This window comes from Mesoplodon mirus (genome assembly GCF_964341445.2).
Source record: "Mesoplodon mirus genome assembly, chromosome: 1".
In the NCBI taxonomy this organism is placed as follows: Eukaryota; Metazoa; Chordata; class Mammalia; order Artiodactyla; family Ziphiidae; genus Mesoplodon; species Mesoplodon mirus.
Window position 1 is genome coordinate 20699306 of NC_138976.1, and position 26459 is coordinate 20725764.

The 26459-nt window shown below is 37.8% G+C and overlaps 1 long non-coding RNA gene across 7 annotated transcripts in view; it reads left to right on the forward strand.

The window, feature by feature from the left end:
* Window positions 1-26459, forward strand: part of LOC309799839 — a 112990-nt gene that overhangs the window by 21841 nt on the left and 64690 nt on the right. The window contains exons 1-3 of one of the 7 annotated variants that reach the window (XR_014293357.1): window positions 4361-4612; window positions 11148-11355; window positions 18706-18778. This is a non-coding gene — a long non-coding RNA (uncharacterized lncRNA). Of the gene's footprint in view, window positions 1-4356; window positions 4613-11147; window positions 11356-18705; window positions 18779-26459 lie in introns of those variants that run through there. The other 6 variants (XR_014293356.1, XR_014293358.1, XR_014293359.1 and 3 more) reach the window with 6 other exon arrangements.

Consider the following 26459-nt stretch of genomic DNA (forward strand, 5'->3'; position numbering starts at 1 on the left):
TACTGGTGTATGTCAAGTTCCAAGCAGATAGATTCAAACCGTACATGTTGACATAAGACATTTCTCATTTCATTTTTTTTCTTTCTCTTTCCCCTATGTCTCTCGCCATGGTATAGCATCTGAAGCAGTTAATTCCTGCCATTTAATATCTTTAATTTTTGTTTTTTCCCAAGCACCATCAACACTGATTGTCTTCTTTGAGTAAAAAGCACCTGGCAAGAGTACTTTCATGGATGAAGGAGCCTGAATTATCATGAGAAACTATCTATACCTCCAGTGAGTCTGGCTTCACAGAGTGAAAACTATACAAGGAAGAACAATCCAATATGTTATGTAACTGTCCCAAATCGCCACACTTAATCCCCACTGTCTCAAACAAATTGAAAGAAAAGATTAAACATCTACTTTCACTCTTAAGGACAAGCCTATGTAATAGCCATTGTTCTCCTTATTTCAAAAATGAGACAAAGTCAGGCTGTGAATGGCAGGATCCAATCCCCAGTCTGTTCAACTACAAATCCCCTGACCTTCAGGGTCATCCTTGTCTTCTCATCCTCCGTCAACCTTATGTGGACCTTTACCTCCAACACTGATACCTAGCAAATCCTTCCACTACATTATAAATTATTAACCATAAGGTTTAGCATGTTCTCTCTTCCAAGGTATTTAGAACTTTAGAGGAGAAAGAAGCCTGCCCAAGTGGACAAAGCTAACACTTATCAAGCATGAGCTCCCAACATTTGCACCAGACAATTTCACATCATCTCATTATAAACTGACAATAATCTTTGTGAGGTTGAGATCCTAACCTTCTTTTTACTGTGGATCCTTTGACAATATGGAGTAGCCCATTTAAATAGTCTTAAAATAACACTTTTAAATTCATAAAATATAATACATAGAATCTCAAAAGAAACTAGTTACTATGTTTTAAATGCAGTCATTAGAATATTTTAAAAACCAAATTTGTGATATAGAAACGAATGGGTATTTAAACTCATTAAATAACAAGGTATAACAGAGACTCTATTAACTACTATACTTAAAAATAGTGATGAGGGGGTGATGGGTTAACAATTCTGATACATGTGTACTGAAATTGAACAATTAAATAAATAGATGGTGGATGGTGGTAGCCACATTTCTCAATATTGAAGTATGAATTTACAGATAAACAAGAGGAGAAAGCTAAACTGATCTCAGTGTTAATGGATTATAGTTGCAGACATCAGTATACACTCAGCTCAATATAGATATAGATAGTTACATATAGAAATATTTACTGATATGTGTATATACATGGGTTAGTATACATATATATTTCTTTGTTCTCTCAGTTAAGAGAGCCTAATCAAATAATACCCCATTAGCAACAGCACATCTAGAGCCCAGCTCTTGGTTTCTATTACTACTCTCCAATAAAAGGAATCAGGGCTCCTCAGAGAAATGACTGATTCTAGGACTGGGGCAGGAAATACACAAAATGAGCCTGGAGCACCTTGTGGTAACAGAAAGTCAGGAAGTGTTAAACACACACAGAAACATGCATGCTAAACACATATACACACAGATACACAGACACACACAAACTCACACACCCCAAAGGGAGTATGTCAAAGAAGCACAGGCGCCAAAAGCAAAAGCTCCCAATGGCCAAAGCTGGAACAATTCAAACAACAAAATAAAGTAGTATTGGATTATAACCCAAAGGATAAAATAGATATCCATGAGTCTATACTGATATAAATAAATATCAATAATTGAATAAATTAATATTTAGGGGAAAATAGACAACTCTGTGTGGAAGAATTGCAAATACTTTATGTACATACTCTGTCCTCAAGGAGGTGGATCATAACTCTCCACTCTGGGTTTGTGCTTCACATAGTGATTTCCTTCCAACAAGTGTAGTGTGGAAGGGGTGGAGTAACTTTACAGTGGAGAAATCTGAGACACGACCTCAGCCAGGTTATCAAGGTCAACATCAACAGTCAAATCACGTTGACAGCATGTACCCTTGATAAGATGTTATAAAAAAGGCACTTTATCTGGTTGTCCTCCCAATAAACCATAATCCCAGTCTTACCATGAGAAAAGCATTGGACAGTTTACATTAGTGAGGTATGCTACAAAACACTTGATCACTGCTCCTCAAAACCGTCAACGTTGGGGCTTCCCTGGTGGTGCAGTGGTTGAGAGTCTGCCTGCCAATGCAGGGGACACGGGTTCGGGCCCTGGCCTGGGAAGATCCCACATGCCAGGGAGCAACTAAGCCCGTGAGCCACAACTACTGAGCCCATGTGCTGCAACTACGGAGGCCCACGCACCTACAGCCTGTGCTCCAAAACGAGAGAGGCCGCTGCAATGAGAGGCTGGCGCACTGCAACGAAGAGTAACCCCCACTCTCCACAACTAGAGAAAGCCCGCGCGCAGCAACGAACACCCAACACAGCCACAAATAAATAAATTAAATAAATAAATTTTTTAAAAAACCTGTCAAGGTTATCAAAAACAAGAAAAGCCTGAGAAACTACCACAGCCCAGAGGAGCCTAAGGGGGCTTGATAACTAAATGTAATGTGGTGTCCTGGATGGAAGCCTGAAATGGAATTAAGGACACTAGGCAAAAGCCAAGGAAATCTGAATAAAGTACAGACTCTGGGTAATATTATTTTATTAATATTGGCTCATTAATTGTAAAAAAGGTACCACACTAGTGTACGGTGTCAATAATAGAGGAAATTGGGAATGAGATATATAAGAACTCTGTATTATCCCCTTAATTTTTCTGTATATCTAAAACCATTCTAAAATAGATATAGTCTATTAGATAAAACAAAAAAGGTAATGATGATTTGATTGTAACATCAGAGTAGTGATACTTTGAGATATCTATAAAAACTGCCTTAGGAAATTGTCTGTGATATCTGCTGGGGATATAGTCACAGGTCCTCCTAATATTATTGTGGTTTGTTGTCTGCGTTTAGATTTAAAGGACATGCTAAATAGTAAATTGCAGTTAGAGGTTAGTGAAATTAAAGATGTAATATTCCCATCCAGATTCCACATACACTTTGATACATATTAAGAATCCCCTGCTCTTTGGTGAGGTCTAATTTTATGAAAGTGAAACTCAGAGAGATGAATTAGGTTGTTCCAGCTTTTAAAAAGCCCGCATTCTAGGGTCAAGAATTCTTACTGAGCCTTGTTGAAACTGTTTGCTACACTACCTCCTAATTTTGGAACTGCTAAACAGAGAGTTGGGAACTCTTCCTAGATGAAAAGTACTGCCTTGGCCTTGTGCAATTATACTGTTTAGGTTGCTGGACAAATCCAAGGATAAAACTGGCCTGGACCTAGTGATGGGCAATTCCAAAAGCAAGCTGAATGTGAGAAGTTCACTCACAGAGAACCCTAGTGTCAAAGAGCCTCTCTACTTGGAAATGGCTCAACTGGGAAAATAAACCCTGGTTCAGCTGTAAAGAGAGCACATCCTTGGCCTTTTTTCCACCTTAAGTCCGGAAACTGATGATCTGGTTAGCTTAGGAGAGGGAAGGAGGGAAGGAGGGAGGGAGGAAGATGAGAGAGAGAGAGAAACCTGTTAATAGCTGGTGCCAATTTAAAGAGAAGGAAAGGGCTTATTATATACATATATGCTAATATTATTCTTAAAGCCAATTCTGATAAATCCTTCGGGAAGGAAAGAGATGCAGCCATGTTAATGTGGCTTCAGCTTCTTTGCTTCCAAACGTTACAGCTGTCACCAGACCAGCCATTCCGCTTGGGGCGAGGCCAGGGGGTAGAGGGGGCACATCTGTCCACTAAGCACACCACTAAACAGCAACAAAATCTTGGGGCAACCCCTCTCTCTTTCCTCGAGTGCTTTCGCTAGCCGGTCCTACTTCCCCACTCCTTCGGGAGTTTCCTGTTCCATTACGTAAGCAAGAGGGCGAGAGGTCCCAGCTTTCCTAATTGTGAGTGGTTTGGCTGGGTGTGTACATGCGAGTAACTGTGTGTGTGGGCGGGGGGAGTGGAGCTTGCTACAAGGGGCTTAGAAAAACTAGTCGCCAATTTAAAATATTTTCGGAGTGTTTGAATGATATCTTAAGAGCTAATCCCACTCTCAAATTCAGCGAAATGAACAATACAGATAAGGAAGATGAAGAGGGTGGAAAACCCACACAGCGGAATGGAGCCGTCCATGCCGCGGGAGTGACAGGGGAGCGCTCAGAGGAAAGGCGCTCTGCAGAGAAAGTCACTCCGGCTCTTCTCTCTCGGTCCACCAGCCGGCGACGCTTCTTCTATAAAAGCATTCCTAGAAAATAACCCTACAACCGGGAAGGGTAGCGATCGTTGAGCGCAGTTTCCAGGAGCCGGTCCCCGCAGCCCGGAGAGGCCCCTCTCCCCCCGCGGCCTGCGCGGAATGTGGCGATCCGGCCCGGCGCGGGGGATGACTTCCTGCGGCCGGAGCTCGGCGGCGGGAGTAGCTGCTGCAGCCGGCAGGTCGGGTGGGGGCCGGCCGAGCTGACCGAGCACAGAGCCGGCGCGGCGGCACTGCGGCCCCTGGGCAGCCGGCACCGGGGACATGCGCTGATTCGATCCCTCCGGAGAAGGTAAGCAGCCCGGCTATTATTAGCCTCGGCCACACTGCGCGGTGCTTTCTGCTTGGTTAGTAATGGGGTTTGTAATACAGAGGGAAGAAGGGGAATATCCCTGCCGCCTTCTGCAATGGGAAAAGGAGCAACAACTGAAATTGAGATGTTCATCAGCCAAGTGCTTGAGATTATTGGAGGAGCGGTGTTACTGGGCAAACAAGGCGGTCAGCCTCTGTAATCTTAAGATAATCAACCATTGCTGTGCCACACTCGCTTAGATATTGAAGAGGATTCAGAATGTAAAATAATTTGAGTTGCACTTTTACGTTGCTACCTTCAACCTTCGCTTGGTTAATTTCTGGTTTGCGAGCAGCAGTTTCTTGTCAGCAGCCTAGAGAAGTAATCGGAAATCTTCCCTTTCCTTTTGCCTTCCTCAGTCTTCTCCCTTTCCAGTTATCAGAATCGGTCTGCACATTTCAACGTCAAACACCCACTTCAATACTGAACCTTTAGAAAGAATCTCAAATTAGAGGAGAAACTTACCTCCTGGAGTTCAGCTTGGGTTGAGCAGCACTTGTCCCCACTTCTCCCTTCATTTACCGTCTTCTCTTGTCAATCATTTCATTGATTCCCCCCACACCCCGGGTATGCTGTGCCCATTAACAAGCCAGCTCTTGTCAGCTCCTGTCCACCACCTCTGTTCCGTGACTGATTTTTCAAGGACCCAGAAAGGGCATTGCCTTATACCACGTTTGGACTATTATCTGTGTCCTTCCTCAAAATGCATGGCATGAAAAATCCTTTAAGCCCAGTACCAGCATGGTTTCTGATAACTCCCTTCATTGTAGTCACTGCAGCTACCAGATGGGTTTCGAGGACAGCAGAATCTGTTGGGGTGTGAGAAAGAGGGCTATACCTACATATTTTGCTCCATGTGCATAAGAATAGGTGGAAGTAGAAATGCAAATGTCAGTCTATCCCGTTTTTCTTGAAGGTTTTTTTAGTCCAGCTAGGTTGTGAGACACCTAGCTGGGTAGGGTATGGGGCAAGTCCTCCTGCAAAAACAAGCAGTGTGTTTGTCCTAGGATTCCCCCAATAACCTCAAAAGAGTTTCCAGAGAGGCTTTTCCCACAGGCAGTCAGAAAGCCAGGGGAGGTGGCCAAGGTAAACTTCAGGTTATTTGGGCATCCTCAAGTTAGTCTCCCCTTTTAGGGGTTCTGACCTAGGATTTCCCCACAAACGCTTTGCTGCTGAGCTCAAGTGCCCATTCTTGTTGCCCACCTAGGGATGTACAATTGAACGATATTCTGTGAAATGGTGAAGATTGCTATGGTGGGGATTGCAAATGTGCCACTTCACCAACAGAGAACAGTTGCAATAAGCCAGACTGTGTGGTGTCTGTGTGCCAATATTCCATTTAAAAAGAGATTTGTTATCTTTAAATCTGAAATTAAAGAGACAGTTTGACTCAAAAGGCCATGGATTTTATTTTAGCAAATTAAAATAGGAGATCAATGAAAAAGAGGGCCAGGGTTTATAGCTAACCTTCTTACCTTCTTTTTTAAATATTGCTTTAGAACAAGATACTGGTTCTGAAAAATCATGTTACTTCTATTATATATCGTTATTGTTTTTCTGATTACAAATTCTCTATTTATAAATACACTTTGGAAAGATTTGAGTTGGTTTCTTTGTCTCTATCTTCAGTATATGAGGCAGAAGGAGTGGAGGGGGGTTGGCAAATCCCACTCCAAATGGCCCACTCAGAGAACTGTTCCCCGGACCATGCAAACCTCTGGACCGAAATTGTTTTGGCTGGTTGTTATTATTATCTTTAAATGTGGTTTGGGTTTGAAATATTAAAATTTCAATATTCTAAAATTTTGACTGAGGCACACCAACTAGAAGAGAGAACAAAGAACAAGAATAGCAAAACTATTTTCCACCTTTCTTACCTAATTGTAAAATATTTAATTATATGAATAATTATTCTGAATAATAAGTGAAAGACATATTAAAATAATAATTCATTTTTAAGAAAGTAGCCCAAGGTTTATGAAATACAGGTTGGTGCAATTGATCTTAAGTACAGTAAAAATTTCTGTAATTTTAAAAGGTGTTTTTATGTTGACTATTAGTACATGAAAATATGCTAATGATGGTTAGAAATTCAAACGTCTGTTACTTGGTTTCTGAAGAAACTGAATTCTTTGGCAAGAAATGGGTCAGGATTAGGGGACTGGAGCCACCAAAGCCGGCATCATACCTGCCAGTGATTTTATAGGTGAGATGAATGCACTAAGTTATGGATTAGGGTTGGAGAAACCTTCTGGGGAAGAAAGAAAACAACATAGAAAATAGAATTTGTTATTTTAGTGCAACTAAGATAATTAAATTTAAGGTATTTCTGAATTTGGACTTCGTTATATTTAAACAATTTCTGAGGAAAGTTTCTAAATTCAAAGCCCTAGGTAGAAATAGTTCTATGATTTCCTAACTGAAACTGATTTATGACTCTATTTCCTTTGTTAAAAACGTTTTCCAGAGAAAGGAAAAATTAATTGCCCGGTGTTAAGGAGGAGTAATACCAAATAGAAGGATGTACCTATTAGTTGCTAAATGAACTGGAACTTTTTTGTAGATTTGACAAGATAGAATTGAAATCAATCTGTTGCTTTCCAATCACGTAAAAAAAATTTAGTCTGGTGGGTGGTCAGTGTTATCAGTAATTTAAGACTTGAGTACCGATTTAGGATTCAAAGTTACCTCTCCTTACAAAAGGCATTTTCTGGTGCTGCATTACTGCCATTAGCTACAATTGAAATAGACCTATCCTGAGATTTTGAAAAACAGAAAAAGAAATAGTAGGATTAATAAGGCTTTGCCTCCCTGAGAATGGGTAGAAAAAGTGCTATTTTGAAAGTTATCAATGGCCTCTTAATTGCCAGATTTCTGTGCTGTTTCAACCTGTTCTTTGCGTCTTTATTTTTGAGTTCTCTTCTAAGTTCTTTTTTTAAAATTTTACTGCTTAGTGTTTTGTTCACTAAAATAGCATTTTAAATTGAAGTATAGTTGATGTGTAATATTATATAAGTTACAGGTGTAAAATATAGTGACTCACAAGTTTTAAAGGTTATACTCCATTTATAGTTATTATAAAATATTGGCTATATTTTCTGTGCTATGCAATATATCCTTATAGCTCATTTTATAATAATAGTTTGTACCTCCTAATCTCCTATCCCTATATTGTTCTTTTTTTAAAATTAAATACTTGTGTTCAAAAGTATTATTAATAAGTAATATATAAAGAGATATCTCTTTATCTAGTTTCTCACTAATCCCCTTAAATTACGTCATGACCAGCCTAGAACAAGTGCTGTTTATTTCTAGTTTGTGCCTCATGATATCACGACTATATGTCTTCATTTGTTCCTTTCACTCGCCCTGCTACACGTTGAAACCTTGCTCACAGCATACACTGCCTCTTCCATGAACCCTTCCCCATACCCACCTTCCTTCTCATTTCAGATGTGTTTCTCCCTTGTCTAAATTCCTATGGCACTTTCTATTTTGGTCTGTCCTTTAGTTTGAACATGATTTGCTGTTCTAAAATAACCCTAGAGAGCAGAGTCTTTGACTAACAACTTTTTATTACCTGCAACTCATAATACAGTGCCTAGCTATGTATATGCAAAGTAGATGTTCAGCAATTTGATTTTAGTGAAGAAATTAGCTATTATTTTCCAGGGGTGTATATCCACCTACTCTAATATCCAAGTTAGGCTCTAAATAGTGTGTGCAAGTACATTTTAGTTTAAAATCCCTATATAATAATATAGTGAAAGTACATTCAAACAGTTGTATTCAACAAAAGTTATTGTGAGCTTACATGCCCTTACGTGGATATTGGCTCATCCGTATCAAAAAGCATAGTAAGCATTACAAAAGAAAACTTTAAAGAAGACATTGTACCAGCTTTCAGTATGCTTTCATTCTACTGAAAACAAGTAAGCAGGGGAAGATGTCTTGCATAAGTAAGTACTAGTCTTAAAGCGCTCTGCTAGGTACTTTCATCTATGGTGTATAATTTCATCCTTCTACTATATGCTAATTTTACACTGAGACTCAGAGATCTTCCCTAAATGGCAGAGATTCTTTCCACATTCACATGCTGTTCTTTGAAGTGTTAACGAGTGAAGGAAAACTATAAAAACATAATCCGAGTAGTTTAAAATGGTTTTGTGATCAGGCTTTCCAGTGCTTTTTAAACTTTTGGGTCTTAACATCTCCTTTAATAATTCAATAAAGGCTATGCATCCACTCCCCAAGTACATACACAACACACACACATAGAATTTTGCCTGTAATTGCCGGTGTTTGTGGACCTAATAAAGCCCTCCTTTGCAAATGCTTTAAGGACATCTATGCTGGGCTCAGTTTTTCTTTTTGCTTGTTCTATGCTTAATATTCATTTTTGTACCTATTAAAATTAAACAAATTGTTATCTGTTATAGATTGAGATATAAACCTAAGCAGCTTTGTAGTTTACAACTTTTCTTTTTGCATTTTTGTATTCTGTCCTTCTCTCTCACACAAACATACAAATTTATATAAATGAGATCAAATAATACTTTTTTGTGAAGAGAATGCTTAGAATTTATTCTTAACGATTTTTCTATATATCACATGTCAGTGTTAGCTATAGTCATCATGTTGTACGTTATGTCCATAGTATGTATTTATCTTACAATTGGAAGCTTGTACCTTTGACCATCTTCCTCCAATTTCCCCTCCCCTAACCCTCTGTCTCCTGTAACCACAGGTCTCTTTTTCTATGATTGTTTTCTTTTTTTTTAGGTTCCACATATAAGTGAGATCATATAGTGTTTGACTTTCTTTCTCTGACTTATTTAACTTAGCATAAAGCCTTCAAGGTCCATTTCTGTTGTCTCAAATGGTAGCATTTCTTTGTTTTCTTACAGATGAATAATATTTCAGTGTGTGTGTGTATATATACATATAATATGTATATACCTATAAATATATAAAACAATCTCTTTACCCATTTGTCCATCAGTGGGCACTTAGATTGTTTCCATGTCTTGGCTATTATAAATAATGCTGCTATGAACATGGGGGTGCAGATATCTTTTTGAGTTAGTGTTTTCATTTTCTTTGGATATATTCCCAGAAGTGGAGTTGCTAGATATATGTAGTTCTAGTGTTAATTTTTGAGGATCCTCCATACTGTTTTCCATACTGGCTTTACCAATCTACAATCCCACCAACAGCACAAGGCTTCCCTTTTCTCCACATCCTCACGAGCATTTGTTATCTCTTGACATTTTTGAGGATGACTGTTCTAACAGGTGTGAGGTAATATCTCAATGTGGTTTTAATGTGCATTTCCCTAATGACTAGTGGTATTGAGCATCTTTTCATGTACCTGTTGGCTTTTCATGTGTCTTCTTTGGAGGAATGTCTATTCGGGTCCTTTGCTCATTTTTTTAATTGGGTAATTTTTTTTTTGCTATTGATTTGTATGAATTTTTAATTTATTTTGGATATTAACCCTTATCAGATATATGGTTTACAAATATGTTTTTCCCATTCTATAGGTTGTCTTTTCAATCACTCTGTTGATTTGTTTTTGTTTGCTGTGCAGAAGCTTTTTAGTTTGATGTAGTTCCATTTGTTTATTTTTTATTTTGTCGTTTGTGTTTTCAGTGTCATATCCAAAAAGTCATTACCAAACCCATGTAATGAGCTTTATTCCTATGTTTTCTTCTGGCAGTTGCATAGTTTCAGGTCTTACATTTGAGTCTTTAATCCAATTCAAGTTAGTTTTGTGAGTGGTATAAGATATTGGTCCAATTTCATTCTTTTACATGTGAATATCCAATTATCCCAGGGTTCCCTTGTATGTAACTTCTCTCTTTTCTCTTGCTGGTCTTAAAATTCTTTCTTTGTTTTTGACTTTTGATGATTTAATTGCAGTGTGTCTCAGAGTAGCCCTATTTGAGTTCAACCTATTTGGGCTTGTTTGGACTTCATGGATATGGCTATCCATTTCTCATCCTAGGTTTGGGAAGGTTTCATCCATTATTGCTTTAAATATACTTTTTTTCCCTTTCTCTCTTTCTTTTCTTCTTCTGGAATTCCGATAACATGAACATTGTTTACTTTATTGTGTCCCATAATTTCCATAGGCTTTCTTCACTCTTCTTATTCTTTTCCTTTTTGTTCCTTTCACTGGGTAATTTCTAAAGTCCTGTCCTCCAGTTTGCTGATTCTTTCTTCTGCATGGTCGAATCTACCTTTGAAACTTTCTATTGAATTCTTCAGTTCAGTTATTGTATTTTTAAAATCTAATGTTCCTGTTTTTTTGATGTTGCTATTTCCTTGTCAAACTTCTTGTCTTGTTCATACATTGTTTTCCTAATTTCACTTAGCTGTCTGTGCTTTCTTGTAGTTCACTAAACTTCCTTAGGAGGATTATTCTGAATTCTTTGACAGTTCATAGATATTCTTTTTTTTTTTTTTTTTGCAGTGTGTGGGCCTCTCACTGTTGTGGCCTCTCCCGTTGCGGAGCACAGGCTCTGGACGTGCAGGCTCAGCAGCCATGGCTCACGGGCCCAGCCCGCTCTGCGGCATGTGGGATCCTCCCAGACCGGGGCACGAACCCACGTCCCCTGCATCGGCAGGCGAACTCTCAACCACTGCGCCACCAGGGAAGCCCAGATCTTCATTTTTTTAAGGTCAGTTATTGGAGTTTTATTACTTTCCTTTGGTGGTGTCATATTTGCCTAATTTTTGTGATCCTTGATTCCTTACATTGGTATCTGCATATCTGAATAATCGGGCTCTTCCTCCAGACTTTACTGGGTATTATATTCAGTAGTAGTAGTACATGGGGCTATGAATTAGTTTCCTGGCAGAGAATCAGAGCTTGTATAGGACCTGGCTCTGGACAGGACCCAGAGCCTGTATAGTTCATTGTTTGGGAACCCAAATCAGGCCAGAGTGTGCACTTAATTCCCTGGTCAGGTGAGGGCACTGGTTTTGCCCTGCAGAAGGGGGAGGCCACAGGCTGTACTGTCTGTTCAAGTGCCACTGTATCTAGGGCTGTTTAATGGGCTGTACAGCTTCCCATGTTCTCTGGTTAGGTTCCCCAGTTGGACATGCTGGAGGCTGTATTCAGTGATGAGTAGGGCTATGAATTAGATTTCCTGCCTGGGTGCAGCAGGAGAAGCAGCTCTAAAGCCAGTAAAGCTCTTTGTTGTCTTAACTCAAGCTGATCCACACTCCATGTTCTGTGGCTGAACAAGGCCACTGGCTTTGCTTTGCAGACTATCAGCTCTGCCTACCGTTCTCTAGGCTTGAGCACTGCTGGGCCGCACAGTTTCTAGGAGTTGTCACCAATCCTTCTAGTCAGATGGGCCAGGAAGACACTCTCCACAGCAGATGGGATGGGGCTAGTCCCAGTTCCTTTGCCTGGGTGGGATGAGGAGGGACCACTCCAGGCGACTCTTAATTTCTCAAACAGGCTCCCCAGTTGGGAGGAGCTGGGAGCTCCTCTCAGCCTTGGATATGAATTAATCTCCCTGCCTGTGCATGGTACAGGATCCCTCCACACCTGGTACTGGCTCTGCTTTGTACCAGAGCCAGTGATGAGCTCTGGCTGCCTGCCTCTTGGCTGGAGCACGACTGGGCCAAATAGCTTCCAGGATTTATTGCCAGCCCTTTTGGTCAGATGGCCAGAAGACACTCTCCACAGTGGGTGGGCTGTGACTCTGCTCTTTCCCTGGGTATGGGCAAACCAGGTTCAAGGGCCAGATGCGTATCAGGTGGATCTGTACCCTGAGTTCCCTGGTTGTAGTGCTCCGCCAACCTGGCTCTGTAGATAAGCAAAGATGCCCGTTGTGATCCCTACTTGGGCACTGCAGGTATGAATTCCATCGGTCACAATCCATGTGCTGGCTGTTGCATGCCCCTTCCCCCTTCATCACAGTCCAACTTTTAGTGGTCAATCCCTGCAGATTCCCCTGCAGTCCCAGTGGAGCAGGTTAGAGCAGTGGCTCCCACAAAGCAACCCCAATGCTAGTGATGGTGCTTGCTGTCCCCCAGTTCTCTTCTCCTACTGGAGGAACCAGAGGTTCAGGGGAGACCTCACCCATGGTGCTCCACTGGCCTGGGGGAGGGGCAGTGTGGTCAACGTGTAGCTCCTTCTCTCACCCTTCGAATGCAGTCTGTCTTGGTCTCTGTGGTGCACGGGGGTGCTTCAGCCTCACCTCCATGTTCTAGGATTCTCTCAAATAGTGTCCTGTTTCCAAATAATTGTTAGTTATTCCTCCTGTGGAGGACGTGGAGCCAGGAATGACCTTGGTGATGTCACCCCACTCTGGGCTTACTTTGACAATATGTGTGTCCTTTATAGCCCAGACATTTCTGGTACTTGAAATGAGGTTCTCCTTTTATTGTTCTCCCTGCTTTAGGACCTAAAATGGGAGCTCTTCCTTAGCACTGGCACAAAGGCTGCTGAGATGACTAGGAAGCAAGTGCCAAGGAGGATAGTGAATCAAAGAACCTTGATTCATGGAAAAGGAATCCCAGAAGGAGCTCTAAACGTTACACATTCCAAATGATTTATTCAGGGTTTTCCAATCAAAATCACTTTTACAAAAAAGAAACAGTTCTCAGACTTAGAGTACTATACTGCCAAGTATGTGGAAGAACATTGCCAGCAGTTGAGTGGTGTGGTCTGCTTTGAAATATATTCAGTTTTCTTAGGATGGACATATGTCTACTTCAAAGTTACTATTTCTTTCTAGTAATGCTGTCTACAGTAATATATTTGCTTTTGCCAAGTTAAGAAAACAATGACATCCCTCCCAGGTTCTAAAACAATTACCAGCATAAAAATACATTAAAATGTTTAGCTGATACTTAAGGAAACCAGTACTAGCTAGCATTCCTACTGATGCTAGTATTCAAAGAGAGGCGTGACAAAACCATTAATCTGGAAGAAACTGGGTTGGAAAGATGGAGAGAAAGAACTCAAGAGGACTACTTAAGCTGTTGCTTTCTTTACATGTCCCCAAATATGATAATCACCATATAAGCTCCTAAAATAAGTGCAATTTTATGCAAACTTCTTAGTACGCCTAGTATGAGGTAAATTTTTACTTTATTTTATAGTATATTTTTATTTTTAATTTTGGTAAAATGTCCCATAACGTAAAATTTACCATTTTAACCATTTTAAAGTGTATCATTTATTGGTATTAAGTACATTCACAATGTTGAGCAACCATTACCATTATCCATTTTAAGACCTTTCTTATTATCCCAAACAGAAAATGTACTCACTAAACAATAACCCCTTATTTCTCCCCTCCCCTTAGCCTCAGGTTAACTCTATTCTATTTTCTGGGTTTATAATTTGCGTATTCTAACTACCTCATATAAGTGGAATCATACAATAGTTGTCCTTTTGTGTCTGGCTTCTTTCACTTAACATAATGTTTTCAAAGTGCATCCATGATATAGCATGTATCAGCATTTCATTCCTTTTTAAAGCCATACAATGTATAGTGATTTTTAGTTGCAAAACACTTTTAGTACTTTGTGTTTCTATTATATTAATGATATCTAGCATATATCACTACCATATTACCTTTACTAGATGCCCAGTAATGTGTACTATGAGTGAGCCATAATTTCATTCAGTCAAAACCCATTGATAAACATTTATTAAGTTCCAAACAGTTTTATGATTTCAAGAAATGTGGTAATGGACATAGAGGTTCATGTCTTTATGTGCTGGAGCTTTTACTTTTGACGGAAGAATTCTTGGAGTGGCATGGAATGGTATTGTGGGGTCAGAGATTATGCAGAAACTTTTATAATTTGAATACATACATTGACTATAAAAACCATAAACTTCTTCAACAGATAGTATTCCTGTATTTTATGTAACCATTTATGACTACCTTAAAAATGAATGCAAGTAATATAAGGGAATCCACTTAATGTGATTTGAGCAAGGAAACATTCTCACTTTTTCATTTCTAGTTCATGGAAGAAAATTCCTATACACAAGTATTGAAATATTTCAAGTCTCTGGATCACACATTTCATCATTTCACAAATATTACAGAGTACATCACGGATGTCAGTCAAGTCTTGTAACAACAGTGTAGAAAACTAGTAACATTTATAGCTAGTTTTTTTTTTAAGCTTCTGCAATGCATCATTTCTATCTAGCCTAATCTGAAATTTTAATTAGATCAATTTTTTAAATAAAAAAGATTAATTTTTAATCTAAAACTATTTTTAGTTCATATTTATGTACCTGCATTATGGTAAATCTTCTATTTTGTTGTTTTTTTCCTTAGTTTCTCTTTAGAGTATCTTTTTAAATTTATTTATTTATTTATTTATTTATTTTTTTATTTTTTTGCGGTACACAGGCCTGTCACTGTTGTGGCCTCTCCCGTGGCGGAGCACAGGCTCCGGACGCGCAGGCTCAGCGGCCATGGCTCACGGGCCCAGCCGCTCCGCGGCATGTGGGATCTTCCTGAACTGGGGCACGAACTCGTGTCCCCTGCATCGGCAGGCGGACTCTCAACCACTGCGCCACCAGGGAAGCCCTAAAATTTATTTTTAAACAGAATAATTAAAGCCCAAAGATGAGAATGTCTCATTTAAGCTAAACTAAAGAATGTTGGGAATAGCTGAAGTATGAACACAATTGGCAAAACTTTTCACTACCCTCCTTAGAAGAAGACTGTTTTGATTTGCATGGTCCAAGAAAGGAGAAACAGATAACTTGCTGGGGATTGCATCCTGCTTTACTTAAATTAGACATTAACAGGCTAAAAGGGCAAGGATGAAGCAACATGTTTATAACATATTTTTGAAAAGCTACTTAAAGGTGAAGGGTTGCAAGAACACAGACAGACACACCCTAGACATTTCACAACACTATTTTAAGGTATGTCTTTTCGTTGGTTGATAGGGATGGAGGGACCTATTAATAAACATTTCTCCTGTTTACTTTTGTCTTTATTGCTGTCTCATCAAACCCTCATTAAAAAACAGACATAAAACAAATAAGCATTCTGACTTTTGCCTGAATAAGCACCAACAAGCTCACATCTTAAACAATGGACTGCAGTGGCGATGAGACTGAGGATGCTTGGTCATTGCAACAGTGGCAGCAACACGACCCGCTTTGTTCCCTCTGTTGTGCACTGCGGAGTCTGAGTATAGAGAGAAGCCAGTGATACCGTTAGGCCATTCCTTACACTCCTCTCCATGCTCTTTCACACTCAGGTTCTCTGGTCATGTCAGTGTAGTGAAAAACCACCAGGATGCTAATACCCTCTATCCGTTCACACAACTTAATGCTTCTGACACTTGCAGAAATAACGTCGAATCTGAATTGGTGGTACCCAATAGAGTCACTAAGAATAATCCGTCAGACTCACCAAATCCAACTTCAGATTTAAAGGCCATCAAATTTTAAAGATAACGAAGATTTTAAGATTTCAATATTTGTTATATATGGTCATATGTAAAAATTTAGAAATGTAAAATTACATGTTTAGCTTTTTAATTATAAGCTATATTCACTGGAGAATTAATGCATTTTTAAAAGGATTCATTCTGAAAAGATTACATTAGCACTTTTTTTAAACCACTACCCTCAAAAATAAATTGTGACAAATCATTGTTCACCCAAGTTTATCTCTCATCTCAGGGAAGTGAGTTGTTCTTGGGGAAATTGCTTTCATCTAATTTGTGCTTTCCTGCAGTGGATCAAGCTGAAATGAAATGGGGCTGACATTCTTAACTATTATTATGCGCCCACATTTACCAGAATTACCTAATGATCAGTACTGAAGAGTTTTATAATAAATAAATATGTATGTACTGAGATTCTCCACTGATAAAAGTTAGTTGAGACATGGCTGGTGATCCCGTAGAAGAGATATCTAGATTATATTTCTTACATCATCTCCATAGTAGAGAGCAATCCAGGATTGCAAAGCAAGGCATGAGACGGTAGCATTTGGTGTATTTTATAAATGTTTAGATTTCTAGGGAGCTTATTGGTATTATATATTATGGTAAGCACTCAAATGTAAACTGTTACTTTAAAATAGTAAAATATCAAGAACGTAAAAGTTTCTGCAACTTAAATGGTCAGTTTGGTATTTGGCTTTATTATAGGCATTTGCAAGATATTAATTAAACAACCAAAGAACCAATACCATTTAATTTTGAAAACTGCCTTCCTAATACAAAAGAATTGGTATTCTACACAAGTTCCTTGTGACTATTTTTGTAGGTGTGGTGGGAATGAATTATGGATGGCACTACCCTTTCTCCTATTTCTTGTCTGAGGTTTTGGTAAGGTGGAAATTAGAGGTGATGGACCTTAAAGTTAGAGCAGTTCAAGACACTCAACCAGTAAGTCAGAAAGAGAAAGACAAATACCGTATGCTAACACATATATATAGAATCTAAGAAAAAAAATGTCATGAAGAACTTAGGGGTAAGACGGGAATAAAGACACAGACCTACTAGAGAATGGACTTGAGGATATGGGGAGGGGGAAGGGTAAGCTGTGACAAAGTGAGAGAGTGGCATGGACATATATACACTACCAAATGTAAAATAGATAGCTAGTGGGAAGCAGCCGCATAGCACAGGGAGATCAGCTCGGTGCTTTGTGACCACCTAGAGGGGTGGGAAAAGGAGGGTGGGAGGGAGGGAGACGCAAGAGGGAAGAGATATGGGAACATATGTATATGTATAACTGATTCATTTTGTTATAAAGCAGAAACTAACACACCATTGTAAAGCAATTGTATTCCAATAAAGATAAAAAAAAAACAGTGAGTAGAATTCAAATAAGTACTAGTAGATATAAAAATAAGAAAAAAGAAAATTTGACAATAAAAAAAAAAAAACAAAGACACTCAACCAACCACAATCCATTTACCCAGGACAAGAAAACATATGACATTACTCTTCTTTTTTCAGCCACAATGGATTTGAACTTTCAGAAAATTGAAAATGCAAGATACAGATTTTATTTATTTTTTAAAGTTATTTATTTATTTATTTCTGGCAGTGTTGGTTCTTCGTTGCTGTGCATGGGCTTTGTCTAGTTGCGGGGAGCGGGGGCTACTCTTCATTGTGGCGCACGGGCTTCTCATTGCGGTGGCTTCTCTTGTTGCAGAGCACGGGCTCTAAGGCACACTGGCTTCAGTAGTTGCGGCGCACGGGCTCAGTAGTTGTGGCTCGCGGGCTCTGGAGCACAGGGTCAGTAGTTGCGGCGCATGGGCTTAGTTGCTTTGTGGCATGTGGGATCTTCCCAGACCAGGGTTCGAACCCGTGTCTCCTGCATTGGCAGGCAGATTCTTAACCACTGCGCCATCAGGGAAGCCCAAGATACAGATTTTAATAAGAAAATATTAGTCAACAGTTCTCTTATCTCTATGTCTTTTTCTATCTCGTTGATTGTGAAGAATACAATCATAGAGAAAGCAAAATCTACATCAGTTGAAAAATTTTTCCACCTGCACGCATGTTATAGTGGATGTGTAACATTTTCACAGGGTTTGTGAAGTCACTATTTCACCACAAAAATTAAATATGACACTAAAATGATCTGACACAAATTAGTCCATTGAATAAGGGGAGGAGGATTGGCATCTTGGTCATCGTTTAGAAGAAAAAATAATCATTAACCTGTTAGGCAAAATACTTGTCTTTAAAATATCCCTTAATAAATATAATAGAAAATGAAATAAAATGGCAGTACAGTGTTATGAAAGGAAAGCAATTGGGTTGATCTCAAAGTGAGTGAGTATAAAAATCAATGTTTTTTGTTTAGTTTGTTAATAATTTTATTCTTAGAGCTCTCAGGCAGCTGGCTTTTGGTCATTTTTAAGATCAATCAAAAAGTTCTAAACATTATTTTTAAGGTATGCAGATCACTAGGCCCTCCTCCCCTCCTTTCTCTCTTTCTTTTAATTTTTAAATTTATTTTGGGGAGTTTTGGCTACCATTTATGTTCTAATCATGTTTTTCAGGAAGTGAATTTGAACTTTGAACCTCACCTAGTCTGAATCCTACCTCTATTGTTTTCTATCTCTGTGACTTAGGGTAAGTTACTTAACCACTGTGAATTGTTTCTGGATATTTAAAACAGGAAAATCACAGGGTTGTTGCGAAGATTAAAGAAGATAACATAAAAGGGAACTTATTGCAGTGTTTGAGACATAGTAAGGGTTAGTAAACATTTCCAGTTTTTATCTTTCTAATTCTCGTGAGCACTTTACAATGAGATCTCATTACCACAGATTTTCCCTAAAATTATGAACCTTTTCCTACCCTTCTCCATTTTAAACCAAACCTTGAAATGACTGAACCTCATAGGAAGATGTCTCAATGCAGGTAATCCCAGTAGCAGGAGAGGTTGAAGCTACCACAATGCAAAGTTGTCAGGCTCTGATCTGGCAGTAGCTGTGGGAAGTAGTCTTAGCTTCTATTTTTAACTCTGCAAGGAGTTGATTGGATGACCTGGGAAAACTCAGTTGGCATCTTATTTTCTTTCTGAATTTCTTTCTGCATCTTATTTTCTTTTTGAATTGTACCATTTGTTTAATCACTCTTTTCACTGACTCATTATCAGAAATGATATCAAGGTTGTTGAATAAGGGTGTTGATTTCAGAAGTAATGTTATAGAAAATGGGAATTGTTCCCTATCTTAAAAGCAATAGTTGACAATTTTATTTTATTTTTTTCTGATACAGTGTTGAAGTTCCTGGGAGAGGGCAACTTTAATTTATAAAGAGTAGTTAACATTCACTTCCTCTAACAAAAGCCTTTAAAGATAATACTACTAATTATCTGCCTTGTACCCCAATCTTTTTTTTAATATGTAACTGTTGAAGTTTTTTAATGTTAATCAATATCATTAAGTTGTCCAGAAAGGAAAATTAATCTGTTACTCCATTGTACATCATATACAAAGTATATATCTTTCTATTTTACTGAATCTCAATGAATTTAGAGAGTACATGTAAGAATTTTAATATTCAGAGTCTTATTCATAAACGTGCACTACTGAGTAGATTCGATCACTAGCAACACCTTTAAACTGAAATCAAAAGTAGAGCCTCAGTTAACGTGAAAACTTTAGTAGCAGAAACACCTGCCTATGAAAACTTCACTGTTAGTACACAGAGAGCTTTAGTATGAGAACAGTTTTGTTGGGCTTAAAAAGCACATAATTTTACATTTTTTTCTTATTTGACTTTGTGGACCATTTAGGTCTAAGGAAACAAGTACAAAAACTGCCTAAAGCCTTCCATTTAATATGTAAGCCATGGTTGTCCACAAGAGAGAATTTTGTGGTGATCAACAACTCTAGCCAAATCGGCAATAATTAATTTCAGTTGCTAGAGTCTAATCATGTGTACCTAACTATGTTCTTTTAAGTAAAAAGTGTAAAACATTTTTAGTAATAAGTTTGTCCTGAATTTCCAAGTCAATATTTTTAATCCCTGTTTGAATACTGAATTCATTAGCTATTCACCAAAGGCTTGAGGCATAGATTTTGGGCATAGTCTGCTTCTAAGATGAGATGTAGCAAACAGTCTAAATTCCAGTTTTAAATATACATGTGCAGGGCCTCCCTGGTGGCGCAGTGGTTGAGAGTCCGCCTGCCGATGCAGGGGATACGGGTTCGTGCCCCGGTCTGGGAGGATCCCATATGCCGCGGAGTGGCTGGGCCCGTGAGCCATGGCCGCTGAGCCTGTGCGTCCGGAGCCTGTGCTCCGCAACGGGAGAAGGCCACAGCAGTGAGAGGCCCGCGTACAGCAAAAAAAAAAAAAAAAAAAAAAAAAATATATATATACATGTGCAAACACGTATACGCATATATTATACAAAAATTTATATACAGACATTCCCCGAATTACAATGGTTCGACTTACCGATTTTTCAACTTTACCATGGTGCGAAAGTGATACTCGTTTAGTAGAAACTATAGTTTGAAGTTTTTCATTTTTTCAAAGTATACTTTGAATTTAGAGTAGAAACTATACTTTTTCCAGACTCCTGATATGCAGCATGATGCTCTCTTGTGATGCTGGGCAGCAGCAGCAAGCCACTCCTCCCACTCAGCGACTCGATCACAACTGACACACTTAACAACCGTTCTGGTTTTCACCTTCAGTACAGTATTCAATAAAACAAATGAGATATTCAACAGATTATTATAAAATAGGCTTTGTGTTAGATGATTTTGCCCAACTTTAGGCTAATGTGAGTGTTCTGAGCACATTTAAGGTAGACTAGGCTAAACTGTGACGGTTGGTAGATTGAGTGTAGTATAAGCATTTACAATTTATGATATTTTCAATTGATGATGGGTTTATCAGGATGCAATGCCATAGTAAGTTAAGGAAGATCTGTATTTTATGTGTATTATATATATTAATTATATTATCCAATTATGTGTATAAAAATATATATGCATATATATGCATGTATATATGTCTGTTTTCATGAACATTTGCCTTCTATTTCAAGTAATTGATTATATTTATTTATTTTTTATTTTTTTATTTGGTTATATTTAAAATAAACAGACAAGTTCTTGGAGAAGCATTTGAAGAATCTTTGTTTCCAGAGTCAAGTTTTGCAAAGAAAACTTATTTTTTCACTAGCTGTTTATTTTCAATAGTTAAAAAAATATTTTTAAATTTCAAAGTGATTCTTTAATATATGAATATGAATATGTATTTACTTCAGGTGCTATATATGTTATTTATACATATGTGTATTTATATATATTTAAATGTTTTTAAACCTGATCTTACTGGGTTATGTCTACTATCCAATTATATGAGAATAGTGATATCGTTGCCTTTCAGCTTGGAACATGCTTCTGTTTCATTTGATTATATTTTATCCATTAAGTGCTCTGGCCTTCCATTAGCTCTTTTGCTTTGAGGAATACATTTTATAGTGCATTAGAAATATTCTTCTATTTTTCATGCCATAATTTTCCAGTGTCTAACAAAATCGTAATTTGGAATGTTCTGACTTGAATAGTGTTTCAGAATAGAGACTTGTCCCTTTTGGAATCATCAGATCTGTTGGTTAGGTACAGTATTTCTTATTTTTTTCTGTTGGGGAAAGGGAGGAAGGAAACTGGGCTATGGAACGTTCCAGTTTTTTTTTTTTTTTTCTTACGCTTATACCAAAAAAATGCACTCTTCTAGTAAAACTAGAAACATGAGAGTAGCAGTTACATAGTTCCAAATTAGGACAACCTAATATACTGTAATTTTTTCAAGTAAGAGAATAACCCAGGTAGTATACTATTAACTAGCTTTTTAAAAATAGCCATTTGTTGATTAATAATTCTATTCTTTTTCCATTCTTAGTTTCATAACATTTTTACACAAAGGTTTATATTAACAAATGCCATCAGTTGTATTGTTGGTTTCCTCCTGCTTTCTGATTAGTTCTATAATATAAAAATGCTTAAAATCCAGACTTCTCAACTAGAAAACATAAGCACAGTAAAAGCAGTGTTTTTAAAATTAATTCTGAAATATATTTCTCTTGATGGTAAAGACATATAAGATTACAGATGTGTATGTTTGGATGCTTTATAAATAAAAGTAATATGATTAATCATGTATTAATTTATACTACCAGAAATTCCCTCTAAATCCTTTCTAGGACACAAACATTTATGACATTTCTATATTGTTCTCATTTTATTATTTTAATGAAATATTATACAGGTAGTATTTCATAAAAACATTGCATCAATTGTAATACAAGTTTAGGAATTTTAATTTATATGTAAATATACTAACTTCTGTTGAAATTGCTATAGCTTAGGGTCAAAATTAATTTGAAGGTTATTACTGTTATTATTCTGGTTTTTATTAGCTGCTGTCTCAAATTAATTATAAAGACAAAAATATCCCTGGCTTAGAGTTTCTGCACTATTAATGACATACCAAGATGTCTCTTGGGTATCGGTAAATGATATATTTTAGAGCATAACTTACGAAATGACTTGCCGGTTGGCAGACCACCTTTGACAATAAAATATATTTGATAGTCTACCTTTGCAAATTCATTGTACCACACAAATGTGATCTTGGTAATTGACATATGACTATTAAGCTTCAATCATTCTCCATAATATTCCTATTACCAATTATTAACAGAATAAAGGGGAGATAACAATTCTATAGTATTTATTCAGATTTTTATTTAAAGTCAAGTATAATCTATATTTCTATAGTGCTTTTTTGTATCTAACACCTCACTTAAGTAGAAGGAAGTGTTCTAGAGGTTTGTTATCAGCTTTTTTTTTTTTTTTCTTTTTTTTGCTGTATGCGGGCCTCTCACTGCTGTGGCCTCTCCCGTCGCGGAGCACAGGCTCCGGACGCGCAGGCCCAGCGGCCACGGCCCACGGGCCCAGCCGCTCCGCGGCACATGGGATCCCCCCAGACCGGGGCACGAACCCGTATCCCCTGCATCGGCAGGCGGACTCTCAACCACTGCGCCACCAGGGAGGCCCTATCAGCTTTTAAATGAAGTAATCTTTAACTATCTTTTATTTAAAAATACTAAAAAAAAAGTTTCATGGTCTTTAATTAAATATAAATATTGGAATTGTCTATGAAACTTTTGAAATGGTCAATCACATAAAAACATAGGGATATCCTTGAAAGCAGGGGTCCCCAACCCCCTGGCTGTGTTAGGAACTGGGCCGCACAGCAGGAGGTGGGCGGCGGGCGGGCGGGCGAGCGAGCGAAGTTTCATCTGCTGCTCCCCATGGCTTGCCATCGCTCCCATTACAGCCTGAACCAACTATCCTCCCCCCACCCTGTGGTGGAAAAATTGCCTTCCAGGAAACCGGTCCCTAGCTCCAAAACAGTTGGGGATCACTGCTTTAAAGCATATGAATTTCTAATATATTTATTTAGGTTATATATGCTGAACTTTTTTTTACATAATAGCTCATAGGTAACCTTCACTATTAAGTATTTTATGATGCTTAGAATCGGAAACAATACAGAAATTAACAAATTAAAATCGTTTTTTGTAAAATGTCAAGTGAGAAGAGAAGAATGTTAAATAATAAATACAGCATATTCACAACTTGGTTTTGAATATCACACACATAGAGAAAAAAGACCCAAAGAAAATTTAAAAATTATTTATCAATGGTTAACTCAAGAAATAAGAGAGTCAGGGTGACCTTTACTTCCTCCCGATCTCATTCTGTATTTCCAAATTCATTGCACTATGTATGTATTACTTTTAGAACTGTTTAAGAAGAAATGTGCCAGTTTGGATAATTTTTTTTTAACATCTAAACATTGCCGAGTATTGTTAAAATGTTCAGTTTTTATGTAGCTTTCTGGAAGATCTAGCTGGCCATAAAAAACTGAATATATTAGCGGAGGGGGAGTTTTCCCTCATCTTGAAATAATAATGATAAATAATATTTTTAAAGCATTAAATAATTTTCAAAGCATTTTTATGTACATTTTCTCTTCAGACCATCCTAACTCTCTAGAGTTGGTAGAAAAAGGATTATACTCATTTTGCCCAGGGTGGGGGTTGGAGAGTGGGAATTGAAATTCATGAAGTTTAGCAAATTGCCTATTTAAGCCGTACACAGTTATTAAGTGGCAGGGCCAGAATTCTAACCTGTTTCATGCCATGGCCAATCTAGTGCTTTCCTCTATGCTGTAGGAACTGGACATATTTAAGAGGTAAGCACAAAAATGGAAATAGGTCTGAATCTTGCTCTAGTTACAAATTTGCCTATAGACCTCACTGGAGCCTGAACCAGGAAAATCTATATGAATTTCTTTCTTCAACCCAAAGAAATGGCCATGTTAAGTAATTCCTAGGTTTAATTTTAAAAAATCTATACTGTCTGTTTTTTCACCATATTCCAGTTTGTGTATCTTGTGTCTATCAAGTTCTCCAAAGAACCATGCTCCCTACCTAAAGGATTGCTTTGCTTAATAAACAAACATTGACAATTCTGATGCTAACCTGAATTAAATAATATACCAGTCATTTATGAGATCTGCCTTAGTATTTTTACGCTCCTGAAATATCATCTCTATAACCTGCTTTTTAAAATAATCTGACACCTGCCGAGTACTCTTTCACTTCCTACAAGAAATCAAGAAAAAGAAAGCATTTGTGTTTTTAATTTTAGTGAAGGGTTCTTGATTTAAGAATTAGTCATTTAGTGTCATTTGAATTTCAAGTGTGCCTCAAGTACTTGAGGTTCTTTCTGTATGACTTCTCCAGAGTTTTCACATATATATCATCATTAATTTCATCTTTCACTTGGGATTACTACAAAAAAGTTTTATTTACTACTATTTCTTAGTTTTCTTTATTTCAAATATTCAGTGCCTTCTCAAAAATAATATTATAGTCTTATACTGTTCATTGATAACAGATAATACCAAGAAATTGTGATTCTGGTTTTCAGTTAAAAAAACAAAACGAGGAACGAAAGAAATAATTACTATAACAATGTTTTTCTCCATTTAGCTAATCAGATATTCACATCAGTGAGTGTTAGATTTTGAGACTATGAATCCCAATACTAAATGTTTTATATATTCAGAGAAGTGAAAAATAATAATTATTATGCTTCCTCTGTGCTAAATACTATTTTAAAACCAGTTGGAATCCCCCCTCACAACAATCCTAAGAGGTAGGTACTGTTTGCACCTATTTTACAGCTGGACAAACTGAGGCACAGAATGATTAAATTATTCATGGTCACACAGCTAGTAAGGCACAGATACAGTATTTAAAATCAAGTCTGTTTTTGTGAGAGTCCACATTCCCAACCCCTGTAATGAAAGCGTATGACCCCTACTATTTGCTATATACCCATTTACTTGCTTTGTGGAAAGAAAGGGAGTGAGGGAAGAGGAAGGAAAGGGAGGGAGGGAAAGAGGAAAAGAAGGCGGAATGGAGGGAGGCAGGAGAATTGTCACAATTCTGCCAGCTTGTTGATACTGTGTGTTATTTCTTATAATAAGGTTGAAATTAAGGACTTGTAGAGATTTACATAGAATAAATAATTTTAAATTTCTTTAAGGTAAGTCTCTGGTAATATTATCAGATGGAGACAGCAAGTGAATTTCTGGTTAATTCTGTTCATAATTAAAATGCTATAGCAGGCTCATATTTGGAACAAACACAGTTCTGGTAATTCTCATAGTAATAATTCTACATTTTCTTAAATTTGTTATCATTTTTTTCACCCTCAACACTCTCAGCTTATTTAATTTTAGTACCTACTCTTTTTCAAAAGTCCATAAATTTTAGTTAGGCTTAAATCATAGGAAAATTGAAGAAAGTTTAGAGCTTGTAACAGAAGGAAACCACCCCCTTCCCACCCCGAGCCCAGCTCTGTCCATTTCTATCAGAGCTACTCCACCAAGAAAGGAGGAATTATTCTGATTGGTCAGATTTATGACACATTCTATTACATAGGGTGACTGTATTTGTTTAGAGGTACACAGCAACAGTTCCACATTTCTTCTTGTCCGTTGCCTGGTCCTGTGAAAGCAGGTAAGTGGAGTGAAGATCCTCAAAACCAAGACCTCAGTCTCCTGTTTCTGTTCCATTCCATTCACCAGGGTGAGCTTAATCCAGCAGAAGAGTGAGCTCTTCTGTGTTTCGCTGGATGGTTCCATGCAGATGAGTCAAGTCCCATTTTGAGCCTGGAAAATCTTGCATGCTCTCTCATCAACTTCTTCC